Source organism: Eptesicus fuscus, chromosome 6 (assembly GCF_027574615.1).
Source record: "Eptesicus fuscus isolate TK198812 chromosome 6, DD_ASM_mEF_20220401, whole genome shotgun sequence".
In the NCBI taxonomy this organism is placed as follows: domain Eukaryota; kingdom Metazoa; phylum Chordata; class Mammalia; order Chiroptera; family Vespertilionidae; genus Eptesicus; species Eptesicus fuscus.
Genome location: NC_072478.1, coordinates 64,607,734 through 64,627,748, shown reverse-complemented (window position 1 = coordinate 64,627,748; position 20,015 = coordinate 64,607,734).

Sequence of the window (20,015 nt, the reverse complement as noted above, 5' to 3'; positions counted from 1 at the left end):
GACTTGAGTTTTGCCTAATGTGAAAATTCTAAGAGAAGGAAAAAGTTGGTGAAATTTGAAAACATTTCTACCATAGATACAAAATTATTATTTATCTCTATAGAATTATTTAATTGTATTTGGCCTTAACCTTGTGGTCCCAGAGAGGAGGGTGAGGGTGACTGAATAAAGAAGATGAAGGGATTAGCTAAAGGACATATATGCATTCTCCACGGGCAAGGACAATGTGTTGAAGATCAATGTGTTGATGGTCAAGGGAGGCAAAATGGGGGACATCTGCAATAGTGTCAACATTAAAAAATTAATAAAAAAAAACAAGGAAAAAAACTTGTGAGCCATTTTAGTGTGTGTGAGGGGTTGAGATAAAGTCATATTATCAGGGATGGGATGCTATGAATGGGGAGTGTGGTATAATGGGGAAACACTGGTCAATTAAAAATGTGATTACTATTTCTTTCCTTTATGTGTACAAATCAGCAATGATATCTGGATGGTGGGCGCATGGTGGCAATGCAGGTCCGACCCTCTCTGGTTTGGTCCTAGGCAACCTGCAGTGAAGCACAGCTGCTGACTGACTGGGGGGTAGGGGAGGCCGGGGGAATGTTAATGGGGGGAAAAAAGGAGACATATGTACTATTATTTGTAATGCTTCAAACAATAAAAAAATATATATATATATGATTACTAGTCATAGTCTAACCAGTGCAAAGTCAGTCAAATAAATTGGGTTACCGTTTTAGCAATAAAGTGAATGAAAGTAACTTGTTAATGTTAAATATTTCGCCACTCTGATATATGCTTGAAAGTCCAGCCTCAATTTGAAAAACAAGGCACACCAAAGTGTAATAAACTCATCTCTGAAGAATCCTTTTCAATCCAGGATCTGAGACCTAATTATATTCTAATCCAAATGAACTAAAACTAATCAGTTCACATATGGGAAATTGGGATTTTCAAGGTATGGCTTCTTTCTTTCCATAAGTCCTAAAAGAAGTTTTTTTTTGTTTGTTTGTTTGTTTTGTTTTTGTGTGTGTGTGCGTGTGTGTGTTTTGTTTGTTTTGAAAAGCAATCGCTATTCATTATTTTTTAAAATTTATCTATATTGTTGAAAGTATTGCAGATGTCCCCTTTTTCTCTCCCATTGACCCCTACACCTTATTCCCACTACCTCCTCAGTCCTTCACCATTCTAATGTCTGTGTCCATGGGTTATGCATATATGCATATAAGTTCTTTGTTTAATTTCTTCCCTCTGAGATGCATCAGTCTGTTGTGTGCTTCAGTGTCTCTGGTTCTATTTTGTTCATTAGATTCCATATATAAGTGAGGTCATGTGATACTTGTCTTTCTCTGACTGACTTATTGAACTTAGCATAATACTCTCCAGGTCCCTCTATGCTGTCTCAAAGGGTAAGAGATCCTTCTTTATTTACAGCTGCATAGTATTCCATTGTGTAAATGTACCACAGCTTTTTTATCTTTTATCCACTTATCTACTGATGGGCACTTGGGCTGTTTCTAGATCTTAACTATTGTAAATTGTGCTGCTATGAACATAGGGGTGCTATGTTATCCCATACAGTGGGCTTTCTTTTCATTTTGATGCTGGTTTCCTTTGCTATGCAGAAGCTTTTTAGTTTGATATAGTCCTAATTGTTTATTTTTTTCCTTTGTTTCTCTTGCCCTGGGCGATATGTCTGTGAAAATTCTTCTACATGAGATGTCTGATATTTTGCTCTCTACATTTTCTTCTAGGATTTTTATGGTTTCATAACTTACATTTAAGTATTTTATCCATTTTGAGTTTATTCTTGTGTGCACTGTAAGTTCATGGTCTAGTTTCATTTTTTTTTGCATGTATCTGTCCAATTTTCCCAGCACCATTTATTGAAGAGACTGTCTTTACTATTTGAAAATGGGGGGAAGAGCATACAATAGAGTAAAGAAGTCTTTTAGAATGTAGTAAGAGAAAGGCCATAAACCACAAAGGACCCTTGGATTTGTAATTAGATATATAATTTAAAGAATAAGTGGGCTAGTGTTTAGAAGTAGGGATAGCAGCCACTGTTAAAATGTACATTTTAGTATCTTATATAATAAAGAGGTAATATGCAAATTGATCATCATGCCCTCGAACAAGATGGCCACCCCCATGTGGTCACAAGATGGCCACTACAAGATGGCCAGCAGGGGAGGGCAGTTGTGGGCGATTAGGCCAGCAGGGGAGGGCAGTTGGGGGGATCAGGCCTGCAGGGGAAGGGCAGTTGGGGGCAATCAGGCCTGCAGGGGAATGGCAGTTGGGGGCAATCAGGCCAGCAGGGGAGGGCAGTTGTGGGCAATCAGACCAGCAGGGGAGGGCAGTTAGGGGCAACCAGGCCTGCAGGGAAGGCCAGTTGGGGGTGACCAGGCCTGCAGGGGAGAGCAGTTGAGGAGGACCAGGCCAGTAGGAGAGGGCATTTGAGGGTGACCGGGCCGGCAGGGGAGGGCAGTGGGGGTGATCGGGCCAGCAGGAGAGGGCAGTAAGGGGCAATCAGTCTGGCAGGGGAGCAGTTAGGCGTTGAGCAGGCTGGCAGGAGAGCGGTTAGGGGGTGATCAGGCTGGCAGGCAGAAGCGGTTAGGGGCAATCAGGCAGGTAGGCAGGCGAGTGGTTGGGACCCAGCAGTCCCAGATTGTGAGAGGGATGTCCGACTGCCGGTTAGGCCTGATGGGCCTAAACCGGCAGTCAGACATCCCCCAAGGGGACCCAGATTTCTAGAGGGTGCAGGCTGGGCTGAGGGACACCACCCCACAGTGCATGAATTCCATGCAATGGGCCTCTAGTGTATATATATATATAAGCAATTATATATATATATATATTTTTTTTCAATAATTGCTTTGAATTTTTTATTTTATGACTTGAAAATAATTGGTAGTTCTCTCTTACTATTTGTTTTAGATGAACCCTTATAGTTTTTACAGCAAGGGCAAATACAGAAGAAAAATAAGTAGCTTAATTCTTACTGTTGAAATTGGGGAAGAGACTTCCTTCGTCCTTTTTTCTTAGAGCATTTGCCTTAGAAAATTTGTAGTACTTTCTGGGCTCTCTGAAATGTATAGACAGCAAATCCTTTACAAGACTAAATAAACCTTTTGTCAGTTGACCTTTCTTCAGCTTTATGACCCAGGAAAATCTTACTCAAGAACCTGCAAGCCATCTCTTTGAAATGCTAACATCAAGGGAGGTAGCACTGCAATCTCTCCATTTCTGATGGGAGGCTTGGAGCCTAAATTGATATTAGTCACCTTGCTCCAAGGAGCAAAACTACTTCTTATCATAAAAATGAGAAGTTTTTTTGTGTGTGTTTTTCCCATATAAAACTAATGTTAATATACATGGTCATCACAATTACCAGGCAAAGTTAGGATGAATTATTTATCCTAACAATGATGTTGTCATTGTGGCAATGAAAGGTGTTTTTAGGGGTAAAATAGGCAGATTTAGGGAGTTTTAAGAATTAGGGGGTCCATAGGGGAGGGAGACACAGTTGGCTGGGGACTTGGAGCTGGCAAAAGGCCTACATTCACAAAGAACTAAAGATACCACAGCCTAAGGGGAGAGGAAGATACCCATTCACAGGAGATAAGGGGAAAGCCACAGGGAATATAAAAACAAAGGGGAGAAAGAGGAAAACATATTTTCACAGGGAATAGAGAATTCTACCACAGGAGGGGGAGAATAACATGGGGTCCGAGCTTTGAAACTATGATAGTGACCAATCAGAGGAGAATATCAGGACACAAAGAACTGCAGCCTTTATAAACCTTAGGAAAAAGGGGCTTAGTGGGCTGCTCCTTTGGAACCCCCTCCTCACTTGGGAGTTTGTGCTTGTTTCTCAATAAATTTCCACCTTTTCCTATACCACCTTTTGTCCGAGGCTTCATTCTTCGAATCCACCTGGACAAGAACCAGGGAAATCTCTGCTTCCTGCCCAGAGGAAAACCACACGTTTCGATTTGATTTCCCTGTTTCAGCAACAATGATGTTGTCAAGTCTTCTTACTTGAGGACTAGTTATTGTTTAGTTTGAAAACTTTGAGATAATGGATTGTATTTGCTTGGCCATATAAAACAGTGAGACTTCTTTTTTGTCTGCAGAGTCTTAACTGATTGCCCAAGATACTCATTATGGTCAGGCCCAGTGCTTATTCAGTAATAGAAGGATTTTCTTTTTCTACAAACTTTGTGGAGAGGATTTCTGGATTGTGAGATTTTGTTTTTAATTATATATATTTGTTCTCAAAAGTATTTAACCAGAATTCATTTTTAATTTTCTTACATTGGATTTTCTTTCTACCTACTCAATTCAACTTTAACTATTACTCTGGGAAAGAGCAGATTTCTGTACTAGTTACAAATTCCTATTGATAGAGTTGCAATTTATCTCATTGTTTTTCATGGGAGATATTGTGTGCCATATAGCATTCTACATTCTATCAAATAAAGCAATCAAGCAAGGCATAAAGAAGAAAGCCATCAGGGAAAATTTAATGCTTTGCAAAATGAGGAAGTAAACCCTTTAGATGAGTTTCCATTTTTAAAAATCCGTTGTTTTATATAAAATGCCTTAGTCAATAAATATAGCTTTGTTTTTCAACATTTGTGGGTAAAGCAGTGTTAAATATGTAAAAATACTAAAACACTATTCAAGAGTCTATAATTTCATTGGTGAAGGAAGTGATATTTATTGTTTTAAAAAATTTAAGCAAATTCTCTATTAAAATAGAATCTTATTTTTAAGAAAAATATAAGAAGACAAAGTTTTTGTGTCCCATGGAAGGGGTCATATCAAAATAATAATTCATGGTGAGATCTCTGTATTTTAAGTTTCTTTCCTTCAACTACCCTTGAAGTTGTTCTTTAATCAGTAGTTTCATTAGACATTTTTCCATCTGCCACTATCACATACATATGGGATTCATAAAACCTGTTCTTTGAAGTAATGTTTTGATAGTTATTTTTAAATTAAGCGTCTGGATAGAAGGTTATATACCTTTAATTTTGCAAAATTTTCTTAAAGACAAATTAAAATAGAAAAATATATTTGTCTTTTATAAGTGGCAAATTTTTACTTTTTAAAAACATAGAATAATAAGCATAAAACATCCATAGTTTCTAAGTTTTTTTCATTCTTGCTGTTTTAGTTATAAAACTATATGCAAAGGTATGAAATAAAGCCCACCTCAGTTCTTTAATAGAATTTGCAAATCAATCTTAAAGCATAGATTAGATTCTTTAAGAAGAGGGAGTTGAAAGAATAGCAAATATAATCTGAGTATTCTTAATATCTGAACTCTGTGCTATCCAAGGCCCTCTAAATGATTAGGTGTTGAAGGTTAGATTGGATGTCATTCAAATAACAATTTTCCCTGGACTGGCAATAATATCATAGACTGGCCTAAGACCTCAAAGTCATAAGTTATTATCAACCTGTCTTCAGTAGAGATGTTATTTCATAAAAATCTCTCAGGTTAAAGGAAGTGATTTAACTTGCATTCAGCATCTTTTACCTCCCTTATTTGAGGAGTGGTATACAGTAAATTTTAATACTTATTTCTTTTGGAAAATATCATGATTAATTCATTGTTAAACATATTACTTTTAGAAGACTGACATTTCACACTGATTTAAACCAAGTATTTTCCCCCAATCAATCAGCTTTATTGATATCTTTAGTGTTCTTAGTATTATAGCAGGTATATGTGGGTGCTAAATAAAAGACTGTGGCAAGTTCTACTATTGAAAATAAAAGTTTCTTTATTTCTCAATATACTTATTCAGATTTTTAGCTATAGCTTTGATAACATGGTGAGGTATAAAAATCTGAAGGCTAAATGGACTCTTAGTACAACAGAGTTAGAAAGATCCTAAGAATCTTAGTTGGTTTCTTCTTTCAGTCAGAACTATATCATCTTAACTATGTGAGAATAAGTGTAAGAATATTTTCAAGAATAACAATCTGTTTTAATGTGAGCAACATTGAGTGTGAAGAAACTGATCACATGACCAAATGTTTAAGAAAATGTTTTCAACTAACTCTAGTGAAGTTTTACTGATTCTGTAATCAGTTGTCCTCAACTTGTGACTTTTCCAATTTAAGTAAATTATTTTACTTCATGTGATTTTAGTCATTGGAAGGTAAATATGCTTAATTTATTATTAAGACATATCTTGATTTTAAAATAGTATCTTAATTTCTAATCATATTCAGATAGGTCTGCATTTCTAGAAAAGTCATTTAATTTTTTTTTTCAGTTTTTTTTTTTTCTTTCTGATTTAGTCTTTTCCTGAAAGGAATAAAATTAACATTTGCCTTACGATTTTTTTTTTCTTTCTGAAAGCTAAGGGAACTACAGTTTATCAAAGTTTACCTTGAATTTCTCTATATTAAGACATTCTTTGGGAAGAAAGTATTTTTAATTTAATATAAGTTAGATCTACATATTTAATAACTAGTACTTTAAAGTGAATAATCGTTATAAGACCTCAGACATTTAATAAGTATTCTTACCCTGATTCATACCAGACTGACGGTAAATTCTTTCTTCTGTGACATCTTCAACTATATTTAATATTCTGATCTTATAAAGGCCAACTTGGTTTTATGTGTCATCAAAATTCTATAAATGGTAAATTAATTGTTTATTTAGAGTTAGTTTCATAGCATTGACAGCAAAATGAAAAGAAAATTGGATTGATCAAACTAAAAAATGATTAGTATTTTATGTTCTGTGAACTCCAAGAAACCATTGTGGGGATTACTGAGGGCCAACATGCTGACTCCTGAGTTTGCTGATTCCCCGTATACTTCACTGGGGAGGGTTTTAAACAGGTGTTTAAAATTGTTTTATTTCTTATTATCTAAAATAACAATTGGTAGTTCCTAGAAAAGGCTAGATCCTTCATATGCCCAGAGTTGAGGAGTAATTAAACACGTTTATATTCTTTTCCAAGGTTGGGTTGGAGAGTTTGCATATATAGGTCTTAGGAGAAAGTAACTGATTAATAGTGCCCAATGGGGGAGTAGCAGCTGTGAGACAAACAAGAAAATCCTGGAACAGAACACTCCAAGTTAGAGGAAACAGTGTTGAGTTGAAAACAATTTACTATTTCTGTGGCTGAAATGCGCATTTTTAAGTGTATGCATGAGTGTAAATATAACATTATTCATATCTGTATGTGAATCAGATATGCATCCCACACCTAATATTTACATTATGATTTCATTATTACTGTTGCAATTTACATTATTCATTTTAAAGGTCACCATATGTATATTATCATGTATTTTTATAGCTTCTATTCTGTATTCTCTATTGCACATTTATATAGGCAAAGGGAAAACATTCTAGGTTACTGATAACCAATTGTAACAAATTTTCACTGTAAGTTTGAAGACTAGTAGCTAAGATATTGCATAGAACTAATATCTTTAATGACATTGTTTCATTACATGTATCTTCACTCCACAGTGATACAGGTCCACAATCCATTGTCCACAATGCTGAAATCCCAAAATATGAAGATCACAACTATTTTTGAAACCAATTTTTAAATATAACCTTTCCCAAACTGTTACTATTTACAGTGTTTATCTTTCTTCATATGTTTCTCTGCATATATATTAAAGTTTGATTACTGTGTGGAGTGCCGTGAGAATTACACAATACACAATATATGCATCAAATTAACCTTACAAAACTTGATAAATTCTAAATTACCAAGCACATCTAGCCCCCAGGGTTTTAGATGAAGAATTGGGACTTGTGTTATTTAAACCAAGGTGAGATTTTAGACCCTTCTATTCTGAATTTGCATTTCTTAAATTATTTGTGCATCACTAATTTGTTATTGAAGGTCAGATAGAAGAACAAAATGTTAAAGCTGGAATGTAGTTAGAAATCCTTTACTTCGATCATGATCCCCCTCTTTTTTAGCAAGAGAACCTGTTGGCTAACGAAGTAGATTATTTTTTTTAATTATGCAAGTAGTAAGTGAATGATTGAAGATTGAATCCAACTCTGTCTATTATCATCTCCTGGAAACAAGAAGTAAAAAGTAAGGTGGAAACTTGCTATGGCAATGTAAAGAAAAATGTGAGAGCCTGCCCTTCAGTGGGGGGAATTGTACTAGGACAATAAGATGACCCAATGGAAAAGTGGACTCTGACCTCAGCCTCACATCATATACAAAGGCCGATTTAAGATGAATCACGGCCCTAAGTAAAGTAAAGTAAAGTAAAGTAAAGTAAAGTAAAGTAAAGTAAAAAGTAAAGTAAAGCTTTAAGAAGAAAACATAGAAAATTATCTTTCTTTTATTGCTATACTCAGATTTCTTAATTATGGGCACAAAAAGCACAAACTATAAAAGAAAAAAAGTAGAGGATAACTTGGACTTCAAAAATAAACAAATTTATTTTTATCAAGTGACACAATAAAGGAGAAGGAGTTGCAAAATAGAGAATAAAAAAAAAAAATGTCCAAAAATTTCTGACAGATATATCAAGAATACGTAAAAAACTACCACACATCAATAAGGAAGATAAACCACCCTATGAAAACACACACTCACACACACACACACTGTTGAATTCACTTCACAAGAGGACGTATCCAGAAAAAGACCAGTAAGCAGATAAAAAGGGGCCCAACAATAGTAATCATTAGGAACATGCTAACTAAGGCACAGTGAGATAGCACTACACCCACCCAAATTGTGAGAACAAAAAGGAAGGCAATATGACGTTTTGCCAAGCTTGTGGAGAAAGTGGAACATCCCTCTCTCTGGACAGAGTGTAGTAAATAGGGACAGTTATTTTGGAATACTGTTTGGCAATATTTGCTATTCATAAATACACACGGATACATCTAACAGATATTAATTACAGCGAGTGAAAAATCAAGCCAAGACTAAAGGAAACCTACTATTGTGTTAAGCCATATGAAGTTCAAAGCTGGGCAAAATTAATCATTTGTGATAAAATTTAGAACAGTGGTTTCCCTGGAGGACATATAGATTGGGAAGGAATCCAGAGGAACCTTATGGGATCGATAAGGGAAATATTCTACATCTTGGTGCTGTTAAAGTGGAGATACATTTGTACAAATTTCTCCTGGAGCTGCACACTTAAAATTTTGTAACACCAGTAACCAAGTGAAATTAAAGGAAATGAATTTAGTTTAACATGAATCTCCTCCCTATTATGGGCATTACCTAGAACACTTAAATTATGTCACTCTGTCTTATCTTGCTAAATTTGAGAGAAAGAAATTCTAAGCCTAAATAGAATATTTTTTTCCCTGAGGTCTAGAATTTGGCAGTGCCAACTGAAATAATGTAAGAAGAGAGAGCAAATCTGAAGTATCTTTGGGGAACTATATCTTTCTTGGTAGAATCTTAAATATATTTGGAATAGGGCCACGTAAACTATTTACCTATGATATGTGCGTTTTAATTTTGAGGTTTCAGATTCAGTCAAAATCATAACAATTTACAAGTAATATACAGAGGAAAATGCATAATTCTCTTGATAGTTAATCTTTATTAAACAAATTCAATAAACTTTATGAAATAAACTCCTTGTACATGAACTAAAAAATTACATGATCATTATTTTTTGTTTTAAAGTATATTTTTATTGATTGCAGAGAGGAAGGAAGAGGGAGAGAGAGATAGAAACATCAATGATGAGAGAGAATCATAGATCAGCTGCTTCCTGCACGCCCCCCACTGGGGATCCAGCCCACAACCCAGGCATGTGTCCTTGACCGGAATTGAACCTGTGACCCTCCAGTCCACAGGCCGATGATGTATTCACTGAGCCAAACCAACTAGGGCCATGATCGTTATTTTATAAATATTTATTGTTGTTTATAGGTACAAATTAATTAATTCCTGTCATTTAAAACTCTGAATTAAATTTTAGGGTATTTTCTTCTTTAAATATTTAATATAAAGTGATAAAATTACATGTATTCAAAGAGCAAAATGATTTACAATAATATTAAAATTTTAATGAGTGTTTTGGCTCTCATGTAAAAACTATCATGGAATGAAATAATTTAATTAAAATAGCAGCACCTTCCACCATCACTTATTTTATCAATTACATTTGTGGCTCAATAGCTCAGTCTTGAGTCACTTTCCTATTTATTTATGTAACTTCAGGACTTTAAATTTTTCCTACTGATTATGTCAATACCTGTCACTTCATGAGTTGTGGGCTGAGCTACTTACATGAAAAAATGTTGATGAGTCAATGGTTTGAGTCATATTAAAGCCCTGATTATAAAATTAACTTATATTCTTTCAAAAAACATTCAGAATCCCTGGTAGAGTTTAGATTCAAAAGAAGGTTATCTATAGGAAGCTCTTCTGTTCCCAGAATTGCCTTCCACAAACTTGATTTTAAATTTCCACTCTGTATGGTATCATACTCTTTTTTTTTTTTTTTTTTTTGGTCCAAGGAGAGAAACAGATGAATGTCATTATTTTTAAAGATTTAGATTGGCTCAGTTTGGAAGCTATTTTTTAGGATTCAATTAGATGCTTTGAGAAGTTATTTTAACGCTTAGTTTTTAGAACTATATTAAAATACAAGACTGCCTCTTTCCAAGTACTGTCCTTATATTTGGCTTGCAAAGTATAAAGGCTAGAAAGGGGTAGAACTTGATTTCAAACTCACCTTATTATTTTCACAAATTTTCATTTATTAAAAATATTTGGCAGTATTTATCCCCCCCCCCCCCATAAAAAAGTAAATGTTAAATCTTTTTTTTTTTTTTTTAATCTTTTTGAAAATCTTAAGTGTTTGCTCTGGTCAGTCAACTCAGTATTTGGTACATGAAGTCGTGTAACCATTTTGGTTAAACCAGTTGACGCATAGTTAATGAACTATTAATCAATTTAACTGATGGCTTACAGATTCAGTTTTAATAGAGTTAAACTAAAAATACAAAAGCAGTATTAAATCCAAAACAGACTCCTTCAACTTCTTGTATAATACTACTGAATTTATTTCTGAAATAGTGTTTGATATAATCATTATATTACAATTATTATTACACTAGAGGCCCAATGCACGAAGATGCCACCTTGCCGCCTTTACTCTGGCCTGGAGCCGCCTTTCCGCCTTCCCACACTGCCCAGAGGCCTGGAGTGGCTGGGGGGTGTGGAACACCTGCGTAGTCGCCATGGCGATGACGCAAGCATCCCACCCCTGGCCACTCGGCGCCTGTGTATGTAAATTAACCCGCCATTTTGTTGAGTTAATTTGCATACTCCTGATTGGCTGGTGGGTGTCGCAAAGGTATGGTCAATTTGCATCTTTCTCTTTTATTAGTGTAGATGTTTGGGGAAAGTAATTTAATTGTATATTTGTATTTGTTCAGGCTTCATCTTCATAATACCTAAATGATATCATCCTATCTAATAAAAGAGTAATATGCAAATTAACCATCACTCCGCTACACAAGCCACGCCCACAATCCAATCGGTAGCAAGTATGCAAATTAACCCAAACAAGATGGCTGCATCCACGGAGAGAGCAGGAGGGAGGCTTGGGTTTCCCCGGTGATGGAGGAAGCCAAGCTTTCCACACACCCTGGCCAGCCCAGGCCTCCACTTAAGGCTACAAAATTTCAATTATAGAAGATAAATAAATCCCAACAGAAATGGCTGCCGCCACGGAGTGAGCAAAAAGCTTGGCTCCGCTCCAGGCTACAAAGTTTCAGTTATAGAAGATAAATAAATCCCAGATACCAAGGCCTCCGCTTGGGTCGCTGGGGGATGTGGCCAGCCTGCAAACCACCACAGGCCCCTCACCCAGGCCGCCCCACGCCCCAAGGGAACCCCCACCCTGATCCAGGACACCCTTCAGGGCAAACCAGCTGGCCCCCACCCCTGCACCAGGCCTCTATCCTATCTAATAAAGAGTAATATGCAGATTGACCATCACTCCAACACACAAGATGGCAGCCCCCATGTGGTCAAAGATCCTGCCCCAATGTGGACACAAGATGGCCACCACAAGATGGCCAGCAGTGGAGGGTAGTGGGAGGGACCAGGCCTGCAAGGGAGGGCAGTTGCGGGCGATCAAGCCTGCAGGGGAGGGCAGTTAGCGGTGACCAGGCCAGCAAAGGAGGGCAGTTGGGGCAATCGGGCTGGCAGGAGAGCAGTTAGGCATTGATCAGGCTAACAGGGGAGTGGTTAGGGGTTGATCAGGCTGGCAGGCAGAAGCGGTTAGGGGCAATCAGGAAGGCAGGCAGGCAAGCAGTTGGGAGCCAACAGTCCTGGATTGTGAGAGGGATGTCTGACTGCCCGTTTAGGCCCGATCCCGGTGTCTAATGGGCAGTCGGACATCCCTCGAGGGGTCCCAGATTGGAGAGGGCGCAGGCTAGGCTGAGGGACGCCCCCCCCCCCCATGCATGAATTTTGTGCACCGGGCCTCTAGTATGAAATAAGGCAGAATCATTCATTGGGTTGTGCTAAAAACTTAATGTCAAAGAGAAGGTTTACCATTTGGGACTATTCTTGGTTAAAACTCTTCTTTTATGGTCATCATCATATCATAAGTGTTCTGGCTGCAGTTCCAGGGTAAAATGAGTTAAGTGTGACATAATGAGCGGGTCCCTGGACTATACATAAAATCTGGATCCAATTTCAGCTCTGGCCTTAGCAAGTTATGACTGTTAGTATCTCTCAATCGTTAAAACATGCTTCTTGAAAAATCTGAAGTGAAGTTTCATATCTAAAAATTATCTTCTACCTCAATTAGTCTTTTATTTTAGAATCACTTAAGTAAAAACTGTTGAATCCATGTAAACAAGACAAGTGATTTTTGTATGTTGTTTAAAAACAAAACAAAAGTTTGTCCTAATCCCTGAAATGATAATTTGGGTCCAATAGTAATTAGTTTCTTTGTTTTATGTTAATTAAAATGTATGCTCTCCTTGGAAGCAGTACCATAAAAGACTACTAATTGTTTCTTTCCATTTTTTAAATTAACTTTAACATATTTACATGAAAGAAAAACTTACAGTGGCAAAATAAAGGTCTAATATTTCAATTTTATGTGAGTAAATATATGCTACCCTATATATCTTGGTAATGTAAAATACATTTATTATATTTGGTTTCACATAATCAAAAGGCAGAGTAGTATTAAAAGGTTAATTTAAATACTAACTTTTATTGTATTAATTTTAGTAAGGCATAGAAACAGTATTAGTAATTTTTAAATGTGTTGCTTATAAAACTATTTAAGCACTTGTAAATTGAATTGAATTTCTAGAAGAGTACCAACCAAGAAATCATCTTCTAAACATTTCTCAGTCTTTAATACATGTTAGTGTTAACATTTTGCAAAAAATATTTGCTGATTTTGTTAATATGTAAAATGTATTTGCATGTAAATATTAAAAGTATTAAATTTAGTTTGCAGGATTCTTTTTAATTATTTCTAGCTAGGTCACTCTTTAGAGAGATATCCATACAGGCATTATGAAGATTGGGGAGCATTTGAGATAAAAAAGGAAACGTGGATGAAGTTTTATTTTTACTACAGGCTATAGGATCTCCCCTCTGTGGGGAATGGAGCTGTTCAAGCAGTCCACAATCATTTCTCATTTGGTTGATTGTCTTTACAGAGAAATCTCAGCCTCAGTCGTTTTTTTTTTTTTTGTTTGTTTGTTTTTTTTTTTATTGTTTTTAAATACAGGTTGCATTCAATATTATTTTGTACTAGTTTCAGGTGTAAGCATGGTGGATAGACAATCATATACTTCACAGAGGATTGCCCCCAATATTTCTAGTATCCACCTGGCACCATACATAATTGTTATAATATTATTAACTATACTAGAGGCCCAGTGCACAAAATTCGTGCAGGGGGGGGGGTTCCCCTCAGCCCAGCCTGCACCCTCTCCAATCTGGGACCCCTAAACCGGCAGTTGGACATCCCTCTCACAATCCTGGACTGTTGGCTCCTAATCACTCACCTGCCTGCCTGCCTGGTCACCCCTAACTGCCTCCCCCCCCCCCGCCCGCCAGCCTGATCACCCCTCACTGCCTCTGCGTGCTGGCCTGGTTGCCCCGAACTGCCCCCCCCTGCCAGCCTGGTCGCCCCCAACTGCTCCCCCTGCTGGCCTGGTCACCCCCAACAGCCCCCATGCCAGCCTGGTCGCCCCACACAGCCTGCTGTTCAGTCGTTTGGTCATCCCTCACTAACCCCCTTGCCGGCATGGTCACCCCACACAGCCTGCTTGTTCAGTTATTTGGTTGTCCCTTACTAATCTCCCTGCTGGCCTGGTCATAGGCAGCCATCTTGTGAGGGTGTGAGGGTTAATTTGCATATTACCTTTTTTATATAGGATTCTCTATGCTGTATTTTACATCTCTGCGCCTATTTTGTAACTACCAATTTGTACTTCTTAATTCTGTCACATTTTTTTCACCCAGACTCTCAACCGTCTTTCCCTTTCTCAAACATCGGTCTCTTCTCTGTGTCTATGAGTTTGTTTCTATTTTGTTAGTTCACTTATTTTGTTCTTTAGATTCTACATACAAGTGAAATCTGGTATTTATCTTTCTCTAACTGACTTATTTCAGTTATCATAATATACTTTAGATATATCTATGCTGTTGCAAATGGTAACCTTCCATTCTTTTACTAGGGGCCCAGTGCACGAATTCATGCACCTTGAAAGGAACCTTGGACAATGAGGCTGCAGTGGGCACAAGGGCGGGTCTCGGCCCATTCTTCGCACCCCCTCCCAGTTCCTCCCACCACGGTCCCTGGTCCCTGTCTGCTGGTAGCCCTGTTCCCACTGCCACCACTCCCATGCGCTGACTGCACTGGCCCTGCTCGTACCTGCTGACAGCATGGAATGATTGGGGCCGGCGCCAGCAGCAGGTGTGAGTGGGGCTGGCGCCGTCAGCAGGTCTGAGTGGTGGCTCTGGCGTTGGCTGCGGATGTGAGTGGGTCTGGTGCTGGCAGCGGGTGCAAGTGGGGTCGTCGCCGGCAGCAGGTGCGAGAGGTGGCTGCTGGCCCCAATTGCCCCTCAGGAGCAGGAGGAGGTGGAGAAGCCCTGAGGGGCAATCGGGGCCAGCAGCAACCACTTGCACCTGCTGATGGTGCAGAACAATTGGGACCGACGCCGGGTGCTGGCAGCGGGTACGAGCACCGGGCAAGACCACGGCACACAGGAGCAAAAAATTTTCAGTAACCACCAGAGGCTCACCCCGATGACAGAGACTGGTGCCCTGCCTTGGTCTGGCAACCCCACTCACCTGCAGCGCCATCCTGCCATGGCCGACGCCCGCTAGGTTCCGTGTGCTCCCCCAGGTGGTCAGCACACGTCATAGTGACTGGTTGTTTGGTTGTTCTGCCATTTGGTCTATTTGCATATTAGCCTTTTATTATATAGGATGGACACGTGATATTCCATTGTAGACATGTACCATAGCTGTCTTAAAAATTAAATTTAGCCGAAACCAGTTTGGCTCAGTGGATAGAGCGTCTGCCTGTGGACTGAAGGGTCCCAGGTTCGATTCCGGTCAGGGGCATGTACCTTGCTTGCGGGCACATCCCCGGTAGGGAGTGTGCAGGAGGCAGCTGATCAATGTTTCTCTCTCATCGATGTTTCTAACTCTCTATCCCTCTCCCTTCCTCTCTGTAAAAAATCAAGAAAATATATTAAAAAAATTAAATTTGTTGGGGTGACATTGGTTAGTAGGATCATATAGGTTTCAAGTATACATTTCTATGATACCTTTTCTGTACATTGCAGTGTGTGCCCACCACCCAAAGTCAACCACCTTCACCACTATATTTTTGGCCCCCTTTACCCTTTACTATACCCTCATCCCCTTTCTCTGGTAACCATCATACTGTTGTCAGTGTCTGTGAGTTTCAGTTTTATATCCCACATATAAGTGAAATCATATGGTCCTTAGATTTTTATTTATTTACTTACTAGAGGCCCAGTGCACGAAATTCATGCACATGGAGGGAGGGTCCCCTCAGCCCAGCCTGCACCCTCTCCAATCCGGGACCCCTCAGGGGATGTCCAACTGCCAGTTTAGGCCCGATCCCCCAGTGGTCTCACAGTCTGGGACCACTGGCTCCTAACTGCTCACCTGCCTGCCTGCCTGATCACCCCTAACTGTCCCCCTGTTGGCCTGGTCACCCCTAACTGCCCCCCTGCTGGTCTAGTCACCTCCCACTGCTCCCCCTGCACTGGTCTGGTCACCCCTAACTGCCTGCCCCTGCTGGCCTTGTCACACCCAACTGCCCCCCCTCTCCCACCGACCTGGTTGCACCTAACTGTCCCCCCCACTGGCCTGGTCACCCCTTGCTGCCCCTCTGCAGGCCTGGTCGCCCCACACAGTCTGCTGTTTGGTCATTTGGCTGCCCCTCATGGCCCCCCTGCTGGCCTGGTTGCCCCATGCAGCCTGCTGCTTAGTTGTTTGGTCGCCCATCACTAACCCCCTGCCGGCCTGGTCACCCCATGCAGCCTGCTGTTCAGCCGTTTGGTCACCCCTCACTGCCTCTGTGTGCTGGCCTGATTGCCCTTAACTGTCCCACCCTGCCGGCCTGGTTGCCCCTAACTTTCCCCACCCCCGCCAGCCTGGTTGCCCCCAACTGCCTCCCCTGCTGGCCTGGTCACCCCCAACAGCCCCCCTGCCAGCCTGGTCACCATATAAAGTCTGCTGTTCAGTCGTTTGGTCATCCCTCACTAACCCCCCTGCTGGCCTGGTCGCCCCACGCACCCTGTTCTGTCGTCCGTTCGGTTGCAATGGTTGCTTAGGCTTTTATTATTATAGATTTATCCACTCTCTATTGATGGGCACTTGGGTTGCTTCTATAGTTTGACTGTTGTAAATAATGCTACAATGAACATAGGGCTGCATATATTCTTTCAAATTGGTGTTTTGGTTTTCTTCAGATATATTCCCAGAAGTGGAATCACTGGGTCAAAAGTCTTGAATGAGGTTTTCAAAGCCATGTCTGAGAAACACTTACCCTGGATATCCCAGACTCACGCCTTAAGCCTCTCCCATGTGTCTTCTCCATCTCCATTGAACTGCTCTTCTTGTGACCCTGCTAGCACAGACTTCTTCCAGTCCAGCTTTCTCTCATGTTGTTCATTCCATTTAGAGCACTCCCACCTCCTCATTCACCCTTAAACACAGTTTAATGTGTTTTTCTTTCAAAAGTATTACCACGGTTTCCTGACCCCACCTGTACCTTCCATTTCCTGATCTACCCTCCCGCTCACAAGATCATATTAGCTAATTGTATTACATATATGTTAGAGTTTAACTTAAAGTAAATTCCATGAGGACATGATTTTGTCTAATTTGCCTGCATTCAGAATAGCTCTTGATACTGATTAAATATTTTTTAAATGAATAAGTGGTTGTTTCTTTTCCTTGGGGCTATATCTGTTCTCTGTAGAGATATTTTGTTTTACATTCTATAGACTTATTAGGCTTGAGGGCTTCAGACAAATACTGGGTGGCTTAACTCAGGTGGCAAGAAACAAATTTACCTGAGGATGTTTAAGAAATAGGTGAATTAACTGTAAACCAGTATCAGGCTTCAAATTTTTAAAAAAAGGAAAAAAAATGCACAATTACTATGGGTCCAGAAATACCACAAACTACACTATAGTCTGAGGAGACAGTTGTCTTATTTCTAATTATCTCTTTGAAATTCACCAAACTGAAAATGTATGCTTAATATACCCACATAATACTTTCATTCTACAGATGGAATATTTGGTATAACATTTATTCTTTTTTCTCATAGATTTTACACCCTTGCAAAAAACCTGGGGACAAGTGCTAAGTCATTTGATTTATTTAACTCTGAATTTCTTTGCTTTAGGATTATAAATCAGACTCTTATTGTCACTTTAATGCAGAAAGAGTTCTTTTGTGTTCATAATATAGATCAAGATGTGATTTAAGTCGCATCTTGTCAAGGTAACTCCTTTTTAAACTATGAGAAGAGACTTGGCTGTAGCCCAAAACTAATGGGAGTCATATTTTATAATAAAAAGCAATATGTTAGTAATAGAGGCTTTGCTGCTTCTCACAGGCTCCACAAGCACAAAATCTTGTCAGTTTTCACAGCTAATGCATTTTTTGTCAAGTCATAAGCTCTTTAAAAAAGCCTCTGTTTAATATTGTGGAAGACAGAAATTCTAATTTTCCTATAGAAGCAGTGAAAATAGAGATCTTAGCCCGGAGGAATAAGGTATGAGAGTCTGACTATCAAAGGAATCCCATTTTGAAAAGAGAGACCATCAGAAGGTAGAGTAGTGTGAATATAAAATGGAACAAAATTTCAAATGGAACATATTTGCCAGTTCGTATTGCCAGTTCTTTTTCACATCCCCAACATTTTATAAATGGATCCTTCAACTGATCAAATGTAAGGAGATGACAGGAAGTAATTTATATTGTTCACATCTACTATTTAATGACTCCTGTGAGAAATGAAAGCTAATGTCACTTGTGTTTGTATAGACTGCGGACACTGGGCATACATTGCTTATGTGTGGCTACTTGTCTGTAATATAGTGAGATATTGATATGAAACTGCAGCAGAAGTTTTGAGAAAGGTTAGTTGCTTAAACTTGTGGCTTCTGTGACTGATGACATAAGAAAGCCAAAGATATATTGCACAGAAAAAAAGACCAGTGTGACTTCTTATGTCAAATGGGGGCAATTCACTTAAAAATACTGATTGCATTAACAAATCATCTTCTTGGAGAGGCAAGTCAGTTTTATTTATTAAGTTTATAAATTTTTATGAAAAAGAATGTCTAGTTCAATCTACCACTTTAACTTATGGAAACTCACTTTTTCTCCATGTTTTGCATAACATGTGAGATTTCCACAGCTCTCATTTGCCTATGGACTCCCTGGGTTTTCAAAGATTTCAGCATTTTAAGTATATTCATGTGCTTTTTGTTTGTTTGCTTGTTTACCCTCACCCGAGGGTATTTTTCCATTGATTTTTAGAGAGAGTGGAAGGGAGGAGGAGAGACAAAGAGAAGCATCAATGTGAGAGAGAGACATCAATTGATTGCCTCCCACACTCGCCCTGACCAGGACTGGAGATCAAGCCTGCAACTGAGGTATGTGCCTTTGACCGGAATTGAACCCGGGACCCTTCAGGCCTCGGACTGACACTCTATCCACTGAGTCAAACTGGCTAGGACTTATGTGGCTTTTAATACTTAGTTTTGAATCATGCATATCCATTACGTCCACGTTGCTATACCTCGCTCCATGTTTTCCTCCTGTGTGTGGGTGGCACAGCTGGAGAATAGCATTCTTTGATGTCAGGGTGGCTTTCTCCAAAAAGAAACATCAGCAGCTTAGGAGATGTGATCTTTTGTCTTTGCTTTTTGTGCTCTGAAATGAATTTACTATGTCACAGATATCTTTTGTAAAAACCATTCTCTCCTTGAATTATGTGAAAACCGTGTTCTTTATTTACATGACCAAATTCCAAACAGTAACTGAGCTGCTTTGGACATTGTAATAAAATCTATCACTTACCTCATCTTTTATTCTTCTCAAATTGCTTTGTAAGGTAATTGAAGTATTTATAAACTAATTTTCAGATGAAAACCCTGCAATTCATAAAATTTAAGTAAATAATAGAATAAGGATAAAAATATAGGTCTTGTAACTCTAGTGGGCCTTTCCTCCTTACAAAGTACACAGGTGCCTTGTTATAAGGAACATGGTTCCAAATTAAACATTTCAATAGAACCTGAAACTTTAACTTTTCACCTTACCCTTTCTTGAGCACATCTAGAGAGTAACATGCTAAAGTAAAAAATATATAGACAAAATTCTTCTATTTGTAATCTAATAAAATACACTTAATTTTATTTACTAACAATTTGTTACTAGTACAGATAATATCACTTTCATAGTCCTAGAATATTATATTCA